Source organism: Pieris brassicae, chromosome 9, assembly GCF_905147105.1.
Source record: "Pieris brassicae chromosome 9, ilPieBrab1.1, whole genome shotgun sequence".
Lineage (NCBI taxonomy): Eukaryota > Metazoa > Arthropoda > Insecta > Lepidoptera > Pieridae > Pieris > Pieris brassicae.
In genome coordinates, this window is record NC_059673.1 from 3,540,104 (window position 1) to 3,557,296 (window position 17,193).

The following is a 17,193-nucleotide window of genomic DNA, read 5'->3' on the forward strand; positions in this document are numbered from 1 at the left end:
AAGAAAGTCCATTGGTGCACAGCCGGAGAACGAACCTACGACCTCAGGGATGAGAGTAGCACGCTGAAGCCACTAGGCCGACACCGCTATCACGGCTATATACACTAAACAAAACAAACATTAAAAAAAAATCAAATTACAAACACGAACAATTTCTTATTGCTAAATTTAAAAAATCCTTTGACAATTTTTTTTCGCTGCTAAACAACTTTTAAGGATAAAAGTAACCATTCATCTCTAAGGTAACTCTCATGAATACTAATACATATTTAATGCAATTTATTTTACATGTTCAGAACATTAGGCAAATCAGGGATAAAACGAAAAACGTAAAATACGTGACTGACGATGTCGTTACACCGTAGACAAGAGGCTCCTCAGATCACAATAGAGCCTTACCCTCTTGCCAACAGTTCACCCAAGGACCGTTCTTTGTCGCAAACCGACGTGTTTTAACTCCAAGTACCTCACAGTATGTGGCAGTCAGTTGGTGTAACCGCAGACTTTTGTTAAAATAGCTATTACACATTAAGAAAACACTTTTTAAAAGGATTGAAGTTATGTATAATTATTAAAAACTTATCATTATTTACATAATTATAATTTTTTTCCGACGTTTCGCGTGCTTTGTCACGGTGACTTAAACGCTTTATTTTAGCTGGCTTTAAAGTAATAATTATAGAATAGAAATAAAATAAATACTTACTAATACCACGTATCGCTAACTATCACTGTCGTTAATAGATAGGAACATCCGCACGGCATGAAGGCTCAAAAGAGAATGACTAAACGCGCCTTGCTCTTAATGACACGTTCGGCATACCCTCCATTATTTGTGATATCTTTATATTGAAATTTAAATCAGGTGGTCCGTCTTTTCGCAGGTCACTATCAAACGCAAGAACCGATGTCTCAAGACATAAATATATATATATTACTTAATTTAGTATAGGTATATGTATATACCCCCATTTCAACGTGTAATATTTAATAACAAAGTTAATATTTATTTTCTATTCTATAACACAAATCACATATATGCGTATTGTGCGTTTAAATAATATTTTCTGTGAAATATATATCATAAATATATAATTCAATGTAAATATACGAATTTGACTTATCTTTAGTTTGAGGTGAGTCTAGACACTTTGAGTGAGCCCTTTTCGTATGATCATTCACGCACACACGTACAGACACATACATATTACGCACACTCAAGTTTATATAAATTTTGTAACGCTTTTTTCTTGCATATTTTTAAGTTTAATTATCAAGAAAATAAAACAAAACTATTTATGGCATTTAATGACATTCTATTCTTGACTAAACTATTAAGTAATTTAGTCGTAAACCATCGAACAGGTGTTTATAATATCTTCCCATAAATCAGGTTTCTATTGACACTTTAGAATAAATCGTTTCGATTATAAAACTGAGCATTTTATAGCCAACGTAGGTGCAGTGTTTACAGCTCGACATTAAATAACGCGTGACCCCTTTTATTTGGGCCAACGCTCCCTGCAATTAGTTGCGTAATAAACTTAACGTTTATAAAACGATTTAACTTAACTGAACGTTATTGTGTACAAAAGAAAATAGTACGTAACAATCTAAAAGCCATGTCTTTTTATACGATCTAAATAATGGAATATTAGACTAAAAATATTTATTAAATAAAATTTAATACAACTGAGTATTAATTTAAAAAAATTACACGTTTTGTCGTACGCACTAAAAATTTGACGTTTGTATACGCGTGTACAAGCATGTCACATCGCTGCGACGCCATCTTGGCTAGATAAACGTTTTGGTTATTAAAATTAATATTTCATTTTAAAGCCAACACTTCTTTAAAAAAAAATTTTTATTATAGATTCTATAGTCACTTATGAATTAAAAATCTTGTCAAACAGGATATTATTATACAAATTGCTATCCAACGACCGATACTAATCCGTTGAGAAAATGGGTGGCGTTAACAACACTAATTTCCGCTGTCACAGCAATGACAGCTAACATTCAGTACCACGCTTACTGTATACGCAACGTGTGGAGGGTTTAAATATTGTTAATGTAAAATAGTGTTAAAATCCCATACAAAGTATTCGTATTTAATCAAAAATCTGGTGTGATATTTTTATTTTTACAACTAGCGTATCAAAGCGGCTTAGTTTTATTATAATATTTGTTGTGCCTCGACTTGTTTAATCGCGGAGTATCTATATGTAAAACCATAGCGGTAAATAGCCTGCATCATGAGCACAACCTGAATACTTTCACATAAACACAAACACACCCGAATTAGGTATACTTAGTTAAATGTACATATTTTATCAAAAAATATTATTTTCGGCAGCCTGAAAGATGTTCAGTCAGTTGATCAAACAGCAAATGACTTGCATCAATTACGTTTCATCACTAGCCTAACCTGTTGACAGTTAATTTAAATTTAATTCCACTTTCTGCCACACTCAAAATCGAAACGAAACTCTTTAAACTACAAATCGGCACACCACATCTTTTATGGTGTTTTCCAAGTTTCATAAAAAACAACAAGTACAATTGAAGATGTGATAATATAGTGATAATAATAATGTGAGTTTAAAGCAATTTAATTTTAAAAGAAATCTTTTTTAGGTTCATGTTTTTTTATGCCAAATTATAAAGCATTAGCCAGCGAGTTTATTAAATGTTGTAACAAACGCTACGGCTGAATATCTTTCAGGCCGTTAGTTAAACGGCGCCGTTTAGTTAAAAGGCTAGGCTGTTAATTGAACGGCTAATAAAGCTAGTTGGCTGCGACATATATATATATTAATGGAATACATTGTTGGCTATATTTTTGTATACATATATACGTTAAGTTACACTGTAGGAAATAAATGATATACAAATATGTATTATTTAAAGGACCTGTAATAAGAAATAGTTTTCCTCATACAATGAACTTTAAATAACTGTGTTTAAAGTTCGGTCAACTATCTTTATTTGGAAAAAGCTTACTTACTATTAAAGGTCTATCAGAATAAAAGAAATTACATCGTCGTGAATAAAGAATTCAATTTGAATGAAAAATAAACACAATTTGTATTTTCTTTGATCAATGTTTCGCAATTTGTTCAACAACAAATTAATTATATCAACAAAGTAAATTTAATAAAAGTGTTTTGGTAAATATTTATTTTACACAAAAATAAATAAATTTAAAAATAAATAAAGCCTGTAGTCCATTATATATTATTTTAATTCGACGACCATAAACATGTAGCATACAAGAATGCTTGCACCTAAACTAGTGGCGCTACAACCTTTTTAGGTCTAGGCCTCAGATTTCTGAATCTTTTGTGTTGTGTGTGTTTCATAATCATTTGTGGATCTAATAGGCTAGTAGGCGATCAGCCTGTTTTCTCCCGAAGTTTTCCTTCGGGATATTTGAATATATTTGAAAATTTTAAGGATTATGCAAGTAGTTGAGGAATTTCCCATAAAAAAGTACCGCTAATATAACAAATGAAAGAGCATTTCTGCTCTACAATATTTTTCAAATAATTAATATTTCATAAAGACGACTTGTAATTTTCAAATGGAATTTTTTGCTCAGATTTCAGACCAAATCCGAACCTCATAAATACGGAATAATGAAATTTGCATGTTATTCGGTCAATCGTCAGATTTTGGCGCCCTTTTGCATATCTAATGCGTAGACCATTGAAGTAGCTACACAGTCGGCTAGCCATTGACAAAAAAGCTTTTTATCATGCTTCAAACAAAACCTAAAATTTTCGTTTTTTTTATAAAACAACAGTTTTTTTTATAAAATAGAGGGCAAACGGGCAGGAGGCTCACCTGATGTTAAGTATACCGACACTCTCAATTGCAGAGGGCTCGCGAATGCGTTGCCGACCTTTTAAGAATTTGCACGCTCTTTTCTTGAAGGACCCTAAGTCGAATTGGTACGGAATTACTTCAGTAGGCAGTTGGTTCCACATTGCGGTGGTGCGCGCTCAGTTGTGGAACGACGGACGTCGAGGTGACACGGATGGAATTTTGTATTCTGCCTCGACGTCTGATGATGAAACTCAGCTGCAGGTATTAATCCGAGCAACTCCGCTGAACACTCTCCATGGTAAATGCTGTAGAAGATGCAGAATGACCCCACATCTCTACGCAGCTTTTCTACTAATAGTATTGTATAGTTATTGTTAATAGCGGAAACAAGTATTTTTTATACTACTTTTAGCTAGGACATAGTTAAAACTGAAAATACTTATTGAAGTTTTCAAAAAGATTTATTTTTTTATAAACATTTCCAAGTTATAAGTTGTACCTATCACGGAAGAGTTGCAGTCACCGCTCGCACCCCCTCCCTTTTTAGTCCCACATTGAGTGTAGAACTCGCTAAATTAGGCCTATCCACAAATTTAGATCATCATAAAGATCTTCATTTAATTCGTTAAACATTACAACAAGTATCACGGAAGAGTTGTAGTCTAGTTACCCGCAACAAGAGGGCTCTTTCTTTCTTCCACTGTGTGTCCTACCCTACCGAGTAACCCGTTCTGACTGTCATAAATATGGAAACTTGGGGTGGCCTTAAAATTCTACCAAGAGAATGTGACTAGTCCTATTGCAACTTATTAAACTCCCTCCTAGAGACTGTTTGCTTCTTGAAATAAAAACCCATTTTTTTTCTCTAAAATATTCTGAGGTTATTCCGATTCATTATTTATTTACATAAGCATTTATTTCAAATGCGTCGCATTTTCGCACAATGATAACTCTCAATTGTAAAATAAAAAATATTGTGATAATTTTTGTAACATATCAGTGACGATAATGCTATCAGTTTATTGTTTACGTAATATAATTTTGTTCCTATTAATAATTTATCATTCATATTAATTATTTATTAGGTCGATAATAAACAATATATAGGATAACAAGATATTAGAATATTTTATCCTTCAATTCGGCTTAACTCGTGAAACATTTATTTATATATTCACAAACATATATGTACAGTACTAAGCCGTTATGATAATGTCGAAAAAAATAAAGAAATAAGATCTAGTACTGTGAAACCACTCTGCGAATATATAAAGATGTCGGTAGTGTCGAAGATAGCATTCTGGCCTTTGGCATTGTACATATCCCTTAGGTACAAAGAAACCGTGCTCTTGAAGAACACTTTGCTCAACACCCGCAAGACTAAGTAGATAGTACCAACGGTAAGTTTTCTTCTTTTCCCTTCTTGTTTTCTATATTGTCACCCAACATTCCTAAGACAAAATAATGTTAGGTATATTAAGGTCATACAGTCTTAATTATAATAGACAAAGCTTTCAAAAGGCTTTGAAATAAAAAATGTGCTTAAAAAAATCACAGGCGACACTAAATGCTAGGTATTATAAGTTTCCGAACATCTCCAATAACCATATAATAAAAAAACGATTACAATGAAAAACTTTTAACGAGCGTAAAAACTTTTGAATAACCCGAGGTCCATTAACGAAAGCCGACCTATGACAGAATAGAATAAACAGAAGGAATGATATCTAAAACAGTCGAAAAAGTAAGATAGCCTTACATCGCACTTTCATACAGTTTACTTACCGCCCATGGATACTTGGAACGCTTATTCTTAGGAGTGTGTTGCCAGTCCTTAAGGCAATCGTACGCTCTTTTATTAAGCGAAACTCAGTTTCATATTAAGAAATAGTTTTCAATACATTTTGGTTAGTTAAGTATACGAATACGAAAGCGCGTCATAAGACTTGCAAAAATTAATGAATCCAATTGAAAAATTAACGCATCAAAAACACAGTTTTTTGCATTTTATTTAAATATAAAAACATATGTGACGGTAGAACACAAATTGGTCACAATTTCACCGTCCACCGAAGCGTCGACATTCATTACAATAATATCGTAACTTTAGTAAAAACTTATGAATCAAGGTAATAAACAAAGCATAATAATTGATTGACAATAAGGTGAAAGGTACAAACTGCGACAATAGGACCTGTTAGTGACAACCAAGCGTTGATGACTACATAAATTTCGATTAACTATACGAGTACGAAAGCACGTCCAGAACACATGCCCCATATATTGATGACAAATTCTTTCGTGTCATTTTCGTAGCGCCACTTCGGTTATTCATACAAATATTAATAATTCAACACAATTACGTTTAGAATTCGATTATGCTTGCTGTACGACTGTACGTACGGTTATTACATACTTAGTTCTCGAGTTTTTCTCATTAGCCGTCTTATACGTCAAATGAGACGAATTTAAACCGCAGTTTGAGCGAAAACTATTACTCGACGTCACTTCGATGTCGTTATAATAGATTTTTACTATATATATTAATTTTTAGAAGACTGCATGATAGATATATGGAAAGTGATAATAGATAATTAACTTTATGCACTAGACGTACGCCTCGCAAGCAGTTCGCGCGTTTTAACAGTACACACTAAAATAATTCTGTGATCACAACGTTTCCAATTAATTTACATACAAAGCTCACGAGCGGAAACGGTTCGTACTTAAAGGAATTTTAAGTTCAGTTAAAGAATACTCAATACGCATGGCATTTTTATCTTTTGATCAATCGTTACATAGTTTCTTCGTAAAGTATTAAATAACAATATTTTACATATATTGTATATAATGTTACATCTTTTCCAGATACAAATTGGATGGTTCACCATTTATTTAAAAAATATAAAAACAGAATAGCAATAGCTCTTTAGTTTATTGTTATATAGCATATGCATTAACATATATAACAATAAACTATAACATATATATGTTAAAGCATATATTTATACAGCTGCATAATATGTGTTTTGGTCTCTTCCACAAGGTAGGTCATTCATTAATATAATTTTAAAGTAACTACACTGATAACAACAAGTGGAGGCAAACGTGATCAAAAGCGAAACGAAGTTACCCCTGTTACTTTCGGGGCCAGAACAAATAGATTTCTACCTCTCATATCAAAAAAATGCTTTTAAGAATAATTAGTAAGACACCTATATGTCATAAGTCAGTGTGAGTGTAATCATGAAAATCCCTTGTATTTTTGCGTTGAACACTGAAACTGGGTCAAAGTGTTAAATACCCCTGACAGCTGTCAGTGGCACTAATATGAAATAATTATACGTCGCTTTGGTCTAAAGATTTTTCTTAGTTCACAAACTTCGTCCTGGGCTTACTTCCAATGAATTACTTTTTATTTTATTATAGATATATACTTTGATATAAAAACGTAATGTTATTTGTTGCTGTACCAATACATGTACATAGGGAATATACGACAATTGATAAATTTCTAATTTACACATACATATCTAAAACACATTTAACATCCAATTAAATATATGTAAACATATTCAAATTCTAAACGGCCTATGTAACGATTATGCACGGGAGTTGAATAAAAAAACGTTAATTACATCATTACAATTCTCCATTGAACGGGGCAATTAAGAGGTAATAAATACCAGATGTTTGCGACATACGACTCATTGATAATTCACTGACCTGGTTTGTGCACGCGAGAGCTGTGAGAACGTCATAATTTGTAAAATATAATTAAACGGTTCTACATATACTAATATATAACTGTAGATTTTTTTTATTGAAGTTTGTTGTAGTGATACTGCCGATATGGACACTTACATAACCAGAAAGCTTGCAGGTGCATTGCCGGTCTTTTAATAATTGGTACGCTCTTTCTTACCTTCTTGATGAAACCCTTAGTCGAATGGTTTCGGAAAATACCCACTAAATAAATGTGCCATCTAAAAACCCTCCAGGACATATTGATTCCCCAAATTCAGGGGGAAACCCAAGTTGGCATAACTATATTAACAGAATTAAAAAAAAGTCAACCTCTATAAATTACACGTTTACGGACAGTACCTTATTGCTTTGTTCGTTGCGAAGCCTATGGCGAAATAATACCTTCGAGCTGGAAGGCACAGCCTACTTACCTATAAAGAGAAATTATCTATTAATATTTGGATACTTTTAACTTCATGAAAGGAAACGACATTCTTTCTTTTCGTTGTCAAACACTATTGTACAGCACAAATGTTTATGTATATAAATAACGTTTAGTCCCATATAAAGTAAACTATTTTAAGAATGTAACACGAAATATTAGACGTTAAAAGTATAAATTTTTTCACAAAACCCGCAATTCTTTATTCCTCGTCGCTTTGAAGATAAAGCTTCTGGGGATGATATAACAGGATCGTCACGGTGTATTATCATAAAAAGGTCAAAATTCCATCTTAATCTGATAAGACCTCCGATTCTTTTTATGATTAACAATGCTGGAAAATATTTTCCAGATATTTCGTATATCAAAGCTATACGAGAAGAATGCCTTTGACCTACCCACATAAGCTATTTTTGATAAAAAATAATTAAAAATAAATCAGTGTAGCTACAACCTTTTTATGTCTAGGCCTTAGATTTCTGTATTTGTTTTTTAATCATTAGTCACATTTCCTCACGATGTTATCCTTCACCGTTCGAGCGAATGTTAAAAGCGCAAAAACTATTTATGATAGTAATACGTATAGCTATATACAAATTTTATATAGGACATTTATATAAATTAAACAAATAATTATTTATAGTAGCATGAATAGTCGGCTTCAAAGTATACTTATGTACTCTGGCTCTGTATCAAGAACACAGTAGGAGACTTACAGTATGGGAGTCGATTGCTTAAGAACCATACATTAGAATTTAATGCTAAAATATCTGCCCTATACATATTATATATCCGTTGCCGGCCTTTAAGGGTAATTTTATTTAAATTTAGCAGTCGAATCTTCCAGCGAAGACCTCCATTGAGGGCGGGATCCACAGCTCGCTAGTTCGCAAAAGAAAATCGAACTGTGAAAGTCTCCAAGCCACCGAGGTAGTGCAATAATTTCAAGGGTCAATTTATCGAGTATTTGGTTTCGTAGCCGTATTAGAGATATAGATAATTTTCTTAAAATATCACAATTAGCTTAAATAAACGCAAATCTAGTACGACGCCGTTTCAAATGCTATAACACCAGTTGTAGAAGAATTCTGCATCAAGTTCTTATATAAATTAGTTTGATACATTTTTTTTAAATATGCATAAAATATGAATTGCAAAATATGTTGCTAAGCTCAAAACTCGAAGATGACTGGACAAGTACAAATACAAATGGACAAATGATACCCGGGAAGCGAAATAGAGACCTATAGGGTAGCATAGCAAAAATTTTCACATACTGGTATTTTGCTACAAAAAAGGTAGGTTAAGTAAAGAAACCATATAAAGGCGAAACGAAGTTTGCGTGGGCAGATCTTCCGATTCAGACAGCGAACATTCTGGGTTGTAATATTTACTTTATATTTTTAAAGTTTTTAAATCAGCACATAAAAACTAGATGATAAATCGTTAGTTACAACTGAGAATGCACTAATTAAATACTTCGTTACGCTAGTTACACATTATATACATGATACATTACAATAATAGACACTAGAACTTGGTTATTCTGCCAAATGAGACTTGATGACTATCAATCTTTATATATAAATCTACTGTGTGAAATTCAACTCCTAAACGGCTGGATCAATTTCGAGAAAAGTTTATGTGTGTTCGAAATTGGTTTCGATTTACATTTAGGTCTTTTCGGTCCGCTAATATTAAATAAAAATCCGAAAATCCTATTTTAACGTCTAAAATGGTCATTAATCATATTTACATAATCAGTACAAACAAATTATTTGAACCCATATTTTTTAGAAACTCCACATCATAATCACAAATCATTAGATAAGAATCACTGTATACAATATATATATATATATATATGTAAATTACTGATTTATTACTATGTATTAGTAGATGACCCCATTAACTTCGTACCTACATTTGTGTCAAAACATTACACAAAGTTTTTAAAACACCTAAAAGATCCGGACTCATACTATGTAACACAAATTTCTAAAGGCATCTTTAAATATATGCCAACCAAGTGACATTTTTTTTATCGGAAAATTCAATTGTCCTTTTTAGACATTTTCTTTGTGTGTGGATTTCGTGAAAACCTTCCCCAAACTTTAGCCTTATTAGCCAAATCGATCCACCCATTCTCGAGTTTTAGCGAGACAAAATAATAGCAATACATTTTTAAATACATATATATATTAATGATCACTAGACTATTCTTATAACCATATTATACCGGTACAAAATGAAATTTGTCGAAACAAAGCAAAAATTTAGGAATACTTCGCATGGTCCAACAGCGCGTCATAAATAAAGAAAACTTGTGTCTTCATAATAAATATTATCAGATATTAAAAATTTAAATTCCATTTACACAAGGCCTTTAAATATGTAGACAAATTCGTTCAACAATTCGCAAATTGTGGCGAAAAAAGACCCAAGTACAGCAAAGTACAATAGTTCTTTTGTAAAATCGCACCCACAATCATTTATTCTTACTTTAGATACTTCGCTCCAATGGCTTTCAAAGCGCAATCCTTTGTTAAACAGGGATTCTCAAAAACAGTCTTGACAATGCCCAATAACTCTTGAAAGATTGTTAAGAATTTTTCGCTATTATTGTGTTTTAGTAACCCATCACAATTTCAGATACCTATTACTTATTATGGTGGAAGCTGAAAGAAATTGGATTGGCATAAAATAAAGTAGGAAGACGCCTTCTACCGGACAGGGGCCGCATCCTAGTTAAAATTGTATTTATTTATTTATTAACACTTCCTTACAGTTGATCATAATTAAATCAAAAGGAGGGCAACTGGCGGCCTTATCGCTTTCGAGCGATCTCTTCCAGGCAACCACTCACCACTATATATATATTTGTTAAATGTACCTCAATAAGATGTGGATTACTAAATATTTATTATTATTATATATTTCTAAACGCTTTCTATACGTTTTAGGAAAGATCAGTGTGAACTATGGCTCCCGTATGTCAAAACCCACTTCGAAAGACATATACGGTCTCCTCTTCAACAACATCAACATCGTTAAACCATTCAACGGATTTTAATGCGGAAAAATGTTAAACAGTGGCACTTTTTGCCGCAAAAAATATAATATTTAAAGGAGTTTATTTCTAATTACATGTAAAAGTTATATACGAACGAGATACACGTCGCCATCTAACAGCCGTCCCAATTGAAGCCTACTAGGCCCATTCTGATATATGTATCTTTAATGCCATTTTGAATTGGTTAAACACGCTAATATTACGAATTTCAGACGGTAATTGATTAAATAATTGCACACACTCATACTTAATAAACGTCTTCAAATAATTCGTACGCGGCTTCGGTGCATGATAAGCAAACTCGCTCGACGAGGATTGCGGTTAGTGGTTTGTTTGACTTTTTAAAATGATAAGGTATACTATGTGATTGTGATTTATATATATATTTTTTTTTAATTAAGATATAGTTGCTTAATAGTCATAATTCTGGTTTCTTGGTAGATTTCATTAGTCTGTTAAAACATTGTATCTAAATAGTGCTTTTATTAATTTATTTTGTATGATAGAGATTTCGTTTTTGCATGCTGTACCCCATATTTTAATTAGATATATGAATTGTGGCTTGACTAAACAATAATAAATTAAATTATGTCCAGATTGCGGAATGCATTTTGCAAACCAAGTCTATACCTATTCTCCTGCACGTTATTTCCAAAGTGTGTACCTTAAAGACACTACAAATGCTACATCAGGAGCTTGAGGATTTTTTATCTATGGATGATGTTTGTAAACATAAAGTTCATGTATACTAAAACACTATTATTAAATTTGCACCAGGCGAAAGTCCAATTGGATAATATCTATAGGTACAATGCATTATTTTTCATGTCATGTAAGGTATATTATATAATAAATAGCTTTATATAATAAATTTATATTTTTAAAAGGTATTATTGTAGTAATGACTCAGATACAGGTGTGTGGGAGTGAAAAAGATTAAAAAGAACTCGGGTATTACGATCCAACATTCACTTCCTTCAATGTATCATACTACGTTAATTAAACCAAATGTGCTGTTTATAAAACAAATTTAATATTCAAACAATAGTGGAAATCCAATGCATGAACAAAACGTTATACAATATTGCTACTTGAAAGGGCAGTATTGTACTGCGGAAAGGTCACTTGTTTAAAATGCAAATTACAATTTGCATCCATGTAAAATAATAATACTGCACCTTCCACTGGATAATAAATACTATAATTTACATAATTTATGCTAGTTTGATTTACATAAGTGTCGATTTACATAAGTGTCAATTACATATTATGGTATGTCATTACAATGAAAAGCGATGCAGGTTTGGGTCAAAACTGTAATGAATGAGAAGGCTGTAAATTTAGTTGAGAATGCGTAAATTAAACGATTCGTTATTATTTATAAGAAACCGGGCGTATTTATATTACCTCACTTCACGAAACTCTCGTCTCTCAATAATTCAGAAAGAAGAAAATTTGGCACTATTGGCGAGACGGTTCATAAAATCAACGAGAACAGACTATAATCCCAAGAATTAACGTGAACTAGATAAAACGCGAAACAAAACAAACAGTTCTGGGAACAAAGCTTGAAGAAACATTAAAGATCGCAACAGATGTGGATATCATTTGGTTATTGCGCGTTGGGACTGATTATATGGATCGTAAACCAGTCGAGAATAGGCGCCGGTAATAAACTGGCGTGACCTGATCCACGGTCGATGGACCATTAGCCTCTGCGATTAATTTAGAGAGTACTATGCATTCTGGGGAAAACAGTATTCAAATGGTTCCACTATATATCAGCCGATTCTTCCACGTTAATTTATTTGCAATGTGACGATGGTTTAGTTTTGTTGTAACTCCCTACTGTATCATGAAGATAGCAACTTTAAATAAGTAATATTTCCTATTAAATCTGTAAACGTATATCGCATAACCCAAAACACACATTCATGTTACCTGTATCGGAAGGTAAGATAAGAATGTAATAGATAAGTTATGGTTGATAAGAGAAAAAAAAGGCAATGGAGATGAACCAAAAACCTCTCCATCCAAACAAAAGCCATTATTTATTACCAATAACAAAAGGAACAACTGAAAACTAGTTAAAAACTAGGCGTGTAGTGTATCCCAGGGAACTGGGCCACGCCATTCGCATTGTACGTTATTTAGTACATTGTTAAGGCAACTTCAGCACGTAACCTTGTTATCCAGCCGGGTGTGGTGCAAGCTTGGTACTTAATAGACTGTAACACAATTTAATGCAGGTAATAATGGAAATGTTGGACAAATCAATCAAATTATCGAAGAAATTTGAAAACTGTACGTATTTACTACTTGACGACGTACAAATAACGTAACGTTAAAGAAATTGGTTTCAAACACGAAAAGACACTTTATAAATTTACTGGACGACTCTGTGAACTATCTACCTTCGTATATTTGTGACAAAACTTAATACAATTTTTTTAAACATGGAGATCGGACATTATACTCAAGAAGAGAGAAAATACATCATATTTTTCAGCTAGAACAGTTTTTATTGAAAAATCCAACTACCATTTTAGTATTTTTCTTTACATAAAATTTATGTTTACCACCGTCTATGAAAATCCACAAATATTCCAGATGATTAAAAAATCTATCAGATAGAAAGTAGTAAACATTCTTGGAAATAAGCCATCGTAGCGTAACTAAAGAGAAATATCAAAACCAAGGTTTTACTGCATCCACTTCACATCGAGCAATTGAAATAAAAGGACTACGAACGTCCTTCGCAAAGTAACGTTAAGAGCACTCGCAATAAACCCACTCACGTAACGAAGCCTCAAGAAGAATATATTTTTAATTACTGTCCAGGGAACCCACATTCTACTTGAAACCAACTAATCGTAAATGAGTTTACGCTGGAATTTTATAATTGCTCCTAATAAACTTATGGAAAAGGTGAAATCATATGAAATTCCTAATTAATCATTGGAAAGTTTATGTAACTTATTACTATTAACGTCAGACAGATTTTCCGGTATATTTGGTGGTCAGCTAATATTGTACAACTCCCCAACATAACAAATTTTACCTTTCAGCACCCTGTCACAGAGTAGCCAAAGACTTTTTTCGGAAGCTGGGCTTGTATACGAAGCAAAACCATCTGTTAACTTTTCACGCAGATATTAGTTCCTTTAGTGCAGTTCGAGTATATTTTTTTTGTTCTGATATTAATGTAATGTATGATTTTCTATGTTAAATTTCGATATTTATATGAATAAAGTTTGAGCCAGATAAGGCTGGTTACCGGATTACCGAATATCATATCATTTCTAACCTCGTCATAATTTTAGAAAACAGAAAAATCATAGGTCCAAAGCCAGGATTCAAACGGTCAATCTTCGCCATCGTTACCCAGGTTAAACTGCTAACATTTATCTCAAAACAGACGGCTCGTTACTTTATACAATTCCCAGTTGAGTTCTCAATCTTATAACCATTACTTAAACACCCTGTTTAATGCAAGACTCTCAATCTCTCATCAAACTTTTTCATCCCGAAAAGTGTATTTGCTTATAAATAATTTAAAAATTTCGCGCTAAGACATCGCATCTTTTCTTAACAGCTACTTAGCATTTTTATCGCATGAGAAAAGATGAAGATCAAATCAGAATTATGGACTTTAAAGCTCTTTACTTACGTCATTTCATTCAACTGTAAGAAAATTAGTTATAATTTTATTTAAATTAGATTTCAAAACGTCAAAGGGAAAATTGTATTCTAGCTTGATTACTAACTTATTAGACGAATTATTATCTATTGTATTATATTGTTATTTTATTATACATATGATAACGACGAGGTCCTCAAAATACACGTACCAAAAGATTAGACCAGCTACGAGTTACCGGCTTATGTGCGGAGTTATAAATTGTTTCTTAAGATAGTTTTAAACTGATTACCATCGAAAACTTTATGTTTTTGCTTCATAGATATTTCTAGAAGTCCGTACCGATTTTGCGTGACATTGACAAACATTACTTCTACATTAAGAAAAAAAGTTTCGCGTGCTTTTCAGCGTGCGTGGTCACGGTGACGAAACATGGGAAAAAATTTAAAATTTAGAATTATGTAAATAATGATAAGTTTTAAATAATAATACATAGCTTCAATCCGTTCAAAAAGTGTTTTTCTTAATGTAGGAGTTATGTTTGTCAACCTACCGTGACCACGCACGCTGAAAAGCACGCGAAACGTCGGAAAAATATTAAACTTTAGAATTATGTAAATAATGATAAGTTTTTAATAATAATACATAGCTTCAATCTGTTCAAAAAGTGTTTTTCTTAATGCGTAACAGCTATGTCAACAAAAGACAATACTATAACTCCTACATATTTCATAAACATAATTTAATTCATAAACGCAATATTTCTCTATTTGATAATGACCACCCATTTTTTTAAGAACCCAGTGTGTCTAGAAAGGTCATCATAATTTAGCACAATTTACCATATCGCAAACAAAACTAGCACAATCAGATTCAAAATGGCGCCCGTCTGAGATAACACTGCGCAATGTGTTCAGCATTTCAAATCTCCCTTGACGTCAAAACGAATTTATAATTGCCAAATCCTACAGAAGGGGTCTTGCGCACGAGTGGTTGGTCGCTCTCTGACTGCGTGCGATTCCTGTTACGTGTATGATCACGATATCGAGTGAGTTTTTGTACTGCTGTAATAAAACTTATTCGATAGATTCGAGTTCTAATGTGATTCGATGAAATACTTTTATCAAAATTCAAAACCATTGAATAATTTTCCAATCAATACAACATCATTTTAACAAACCAAATATTAAACAATCAAGAATTCACTAACCTGAGGCAAAACTTCAAAATATTCTATTCAAGCAAGCAAATTGACATATTAAGTACGGCATCTAAAAATACACACGAGAGACAAAAAGCTGTAAAAATTGTGAATAATACGCCTAACATTGAAAGATAAACAGGAACAGTATCTCTTTCCATGGCTATTAAATTTATAGTAAAATCGATTGATATAGAAATAACCATCCACTTCCAGACACTTTCTGTAAACAAACTTGTTATTCTTGGCATTGGTCGAGATACTGTCCCTTATTTATTCATTAAAAAAATAAACGCTTGAATATTGCCGTCAATGTCTGCATTCAATTTCCTCACTAAATGTTACACTAAGACATACCGGTTTCCAAACAATGTTTTTCTTTAAAAAAAACCACTGTTACACAGCCCAGGTACAGATATAGACTTTAGGAGAAGAATTGCACTTAGCCAGGCGTTTTATACAGCAAACGGGCAGGAGGATCACCTGATGTTCCATGAACACACATCTAGCTAGCTTTTTAGAAGGATGCTAAATAGAATTGGTTCGGAAGCACCGCTATGGGCAGCTGCTTCCACATAGTGGTGGTGCGCAGATAACTGCCTTAACAAACGCACAGTTGTAGGACGACGTACATCGAGGTGTTACGCCTTGACGTCCGACGACCGATAAGGTTAAAATGGTCTCATCAATTATTTGAAAACATACGTCAAACGTTGTAAATACCCAGTGATTTACGTTCTTTGATACAGGTTTGGCTTTTGAAATAATTTACGATAATTAATGGAAAACCTACTTGTGGTTTAAACGCTCTGACGTAGTCTCGGATTAATGTAACTATTGTTAACATAATCGTAACATTAATTGTAAATATAGTCGAGGTAACGTTGAATTCTCATTTTTAGGTTATTTATAGATAAAGGGCATAGTACAAGTTCTCTAAACATTTAAGTAACATTTATTACGATTAAGAATAGATAAATGTAGAGGAAGTCGTCACTATAGTCAAAATGATTGTTGGAATCCAGGAACAAAGGCTCCACCAACACGTGAAAGTCGAGGCTATTACTTCATGACACCACGGGTCTAGTGAGAAGATTGAAAATGACAAAACCATTCGAATTAGTGAGTTAGTCAGTCTTAGATGCTAAACAGTGGTATGTGTGTTTTCTCTGTAGTAGTGTTATTGGATTATGTTAAATATCCTTTTTCAGTTAATTGGGTTCGTTTTAAATTAGTAATGTTAAATGATGTCTTTGTGC

At 32.7% G+C, this 17,193-nt stretch overlaps 1 protein-coding gene across 3 annotated transcripts in view; it reads right to left on the reverse strand.

Annotated features, from left to right (window-relative positions):
- The window catches only part of LOC123713977 (beta-arrestin-1), a 73,206-nt gene that overhangs the window by 47,601 nt on the left and 8,412 nt on the right, over positions 1 to 17,193 (reverse strand). The window contains exon 2 of one of the 3 annotated variants that reach the window (XM_045667909.1): positions 7,939 to 8,009. The exons of the other annotated variants lie outside the window; for them this stretch is intronic. The gene's annotated coding sequence lies outside the window, so the exon portion shown is untranslated. The remainder of the gene's footprint in view (positions 1 to 7,938; positions 8,010 to 17,193) is intronic. 3 annotated transcript variants of the gene reach the window in all.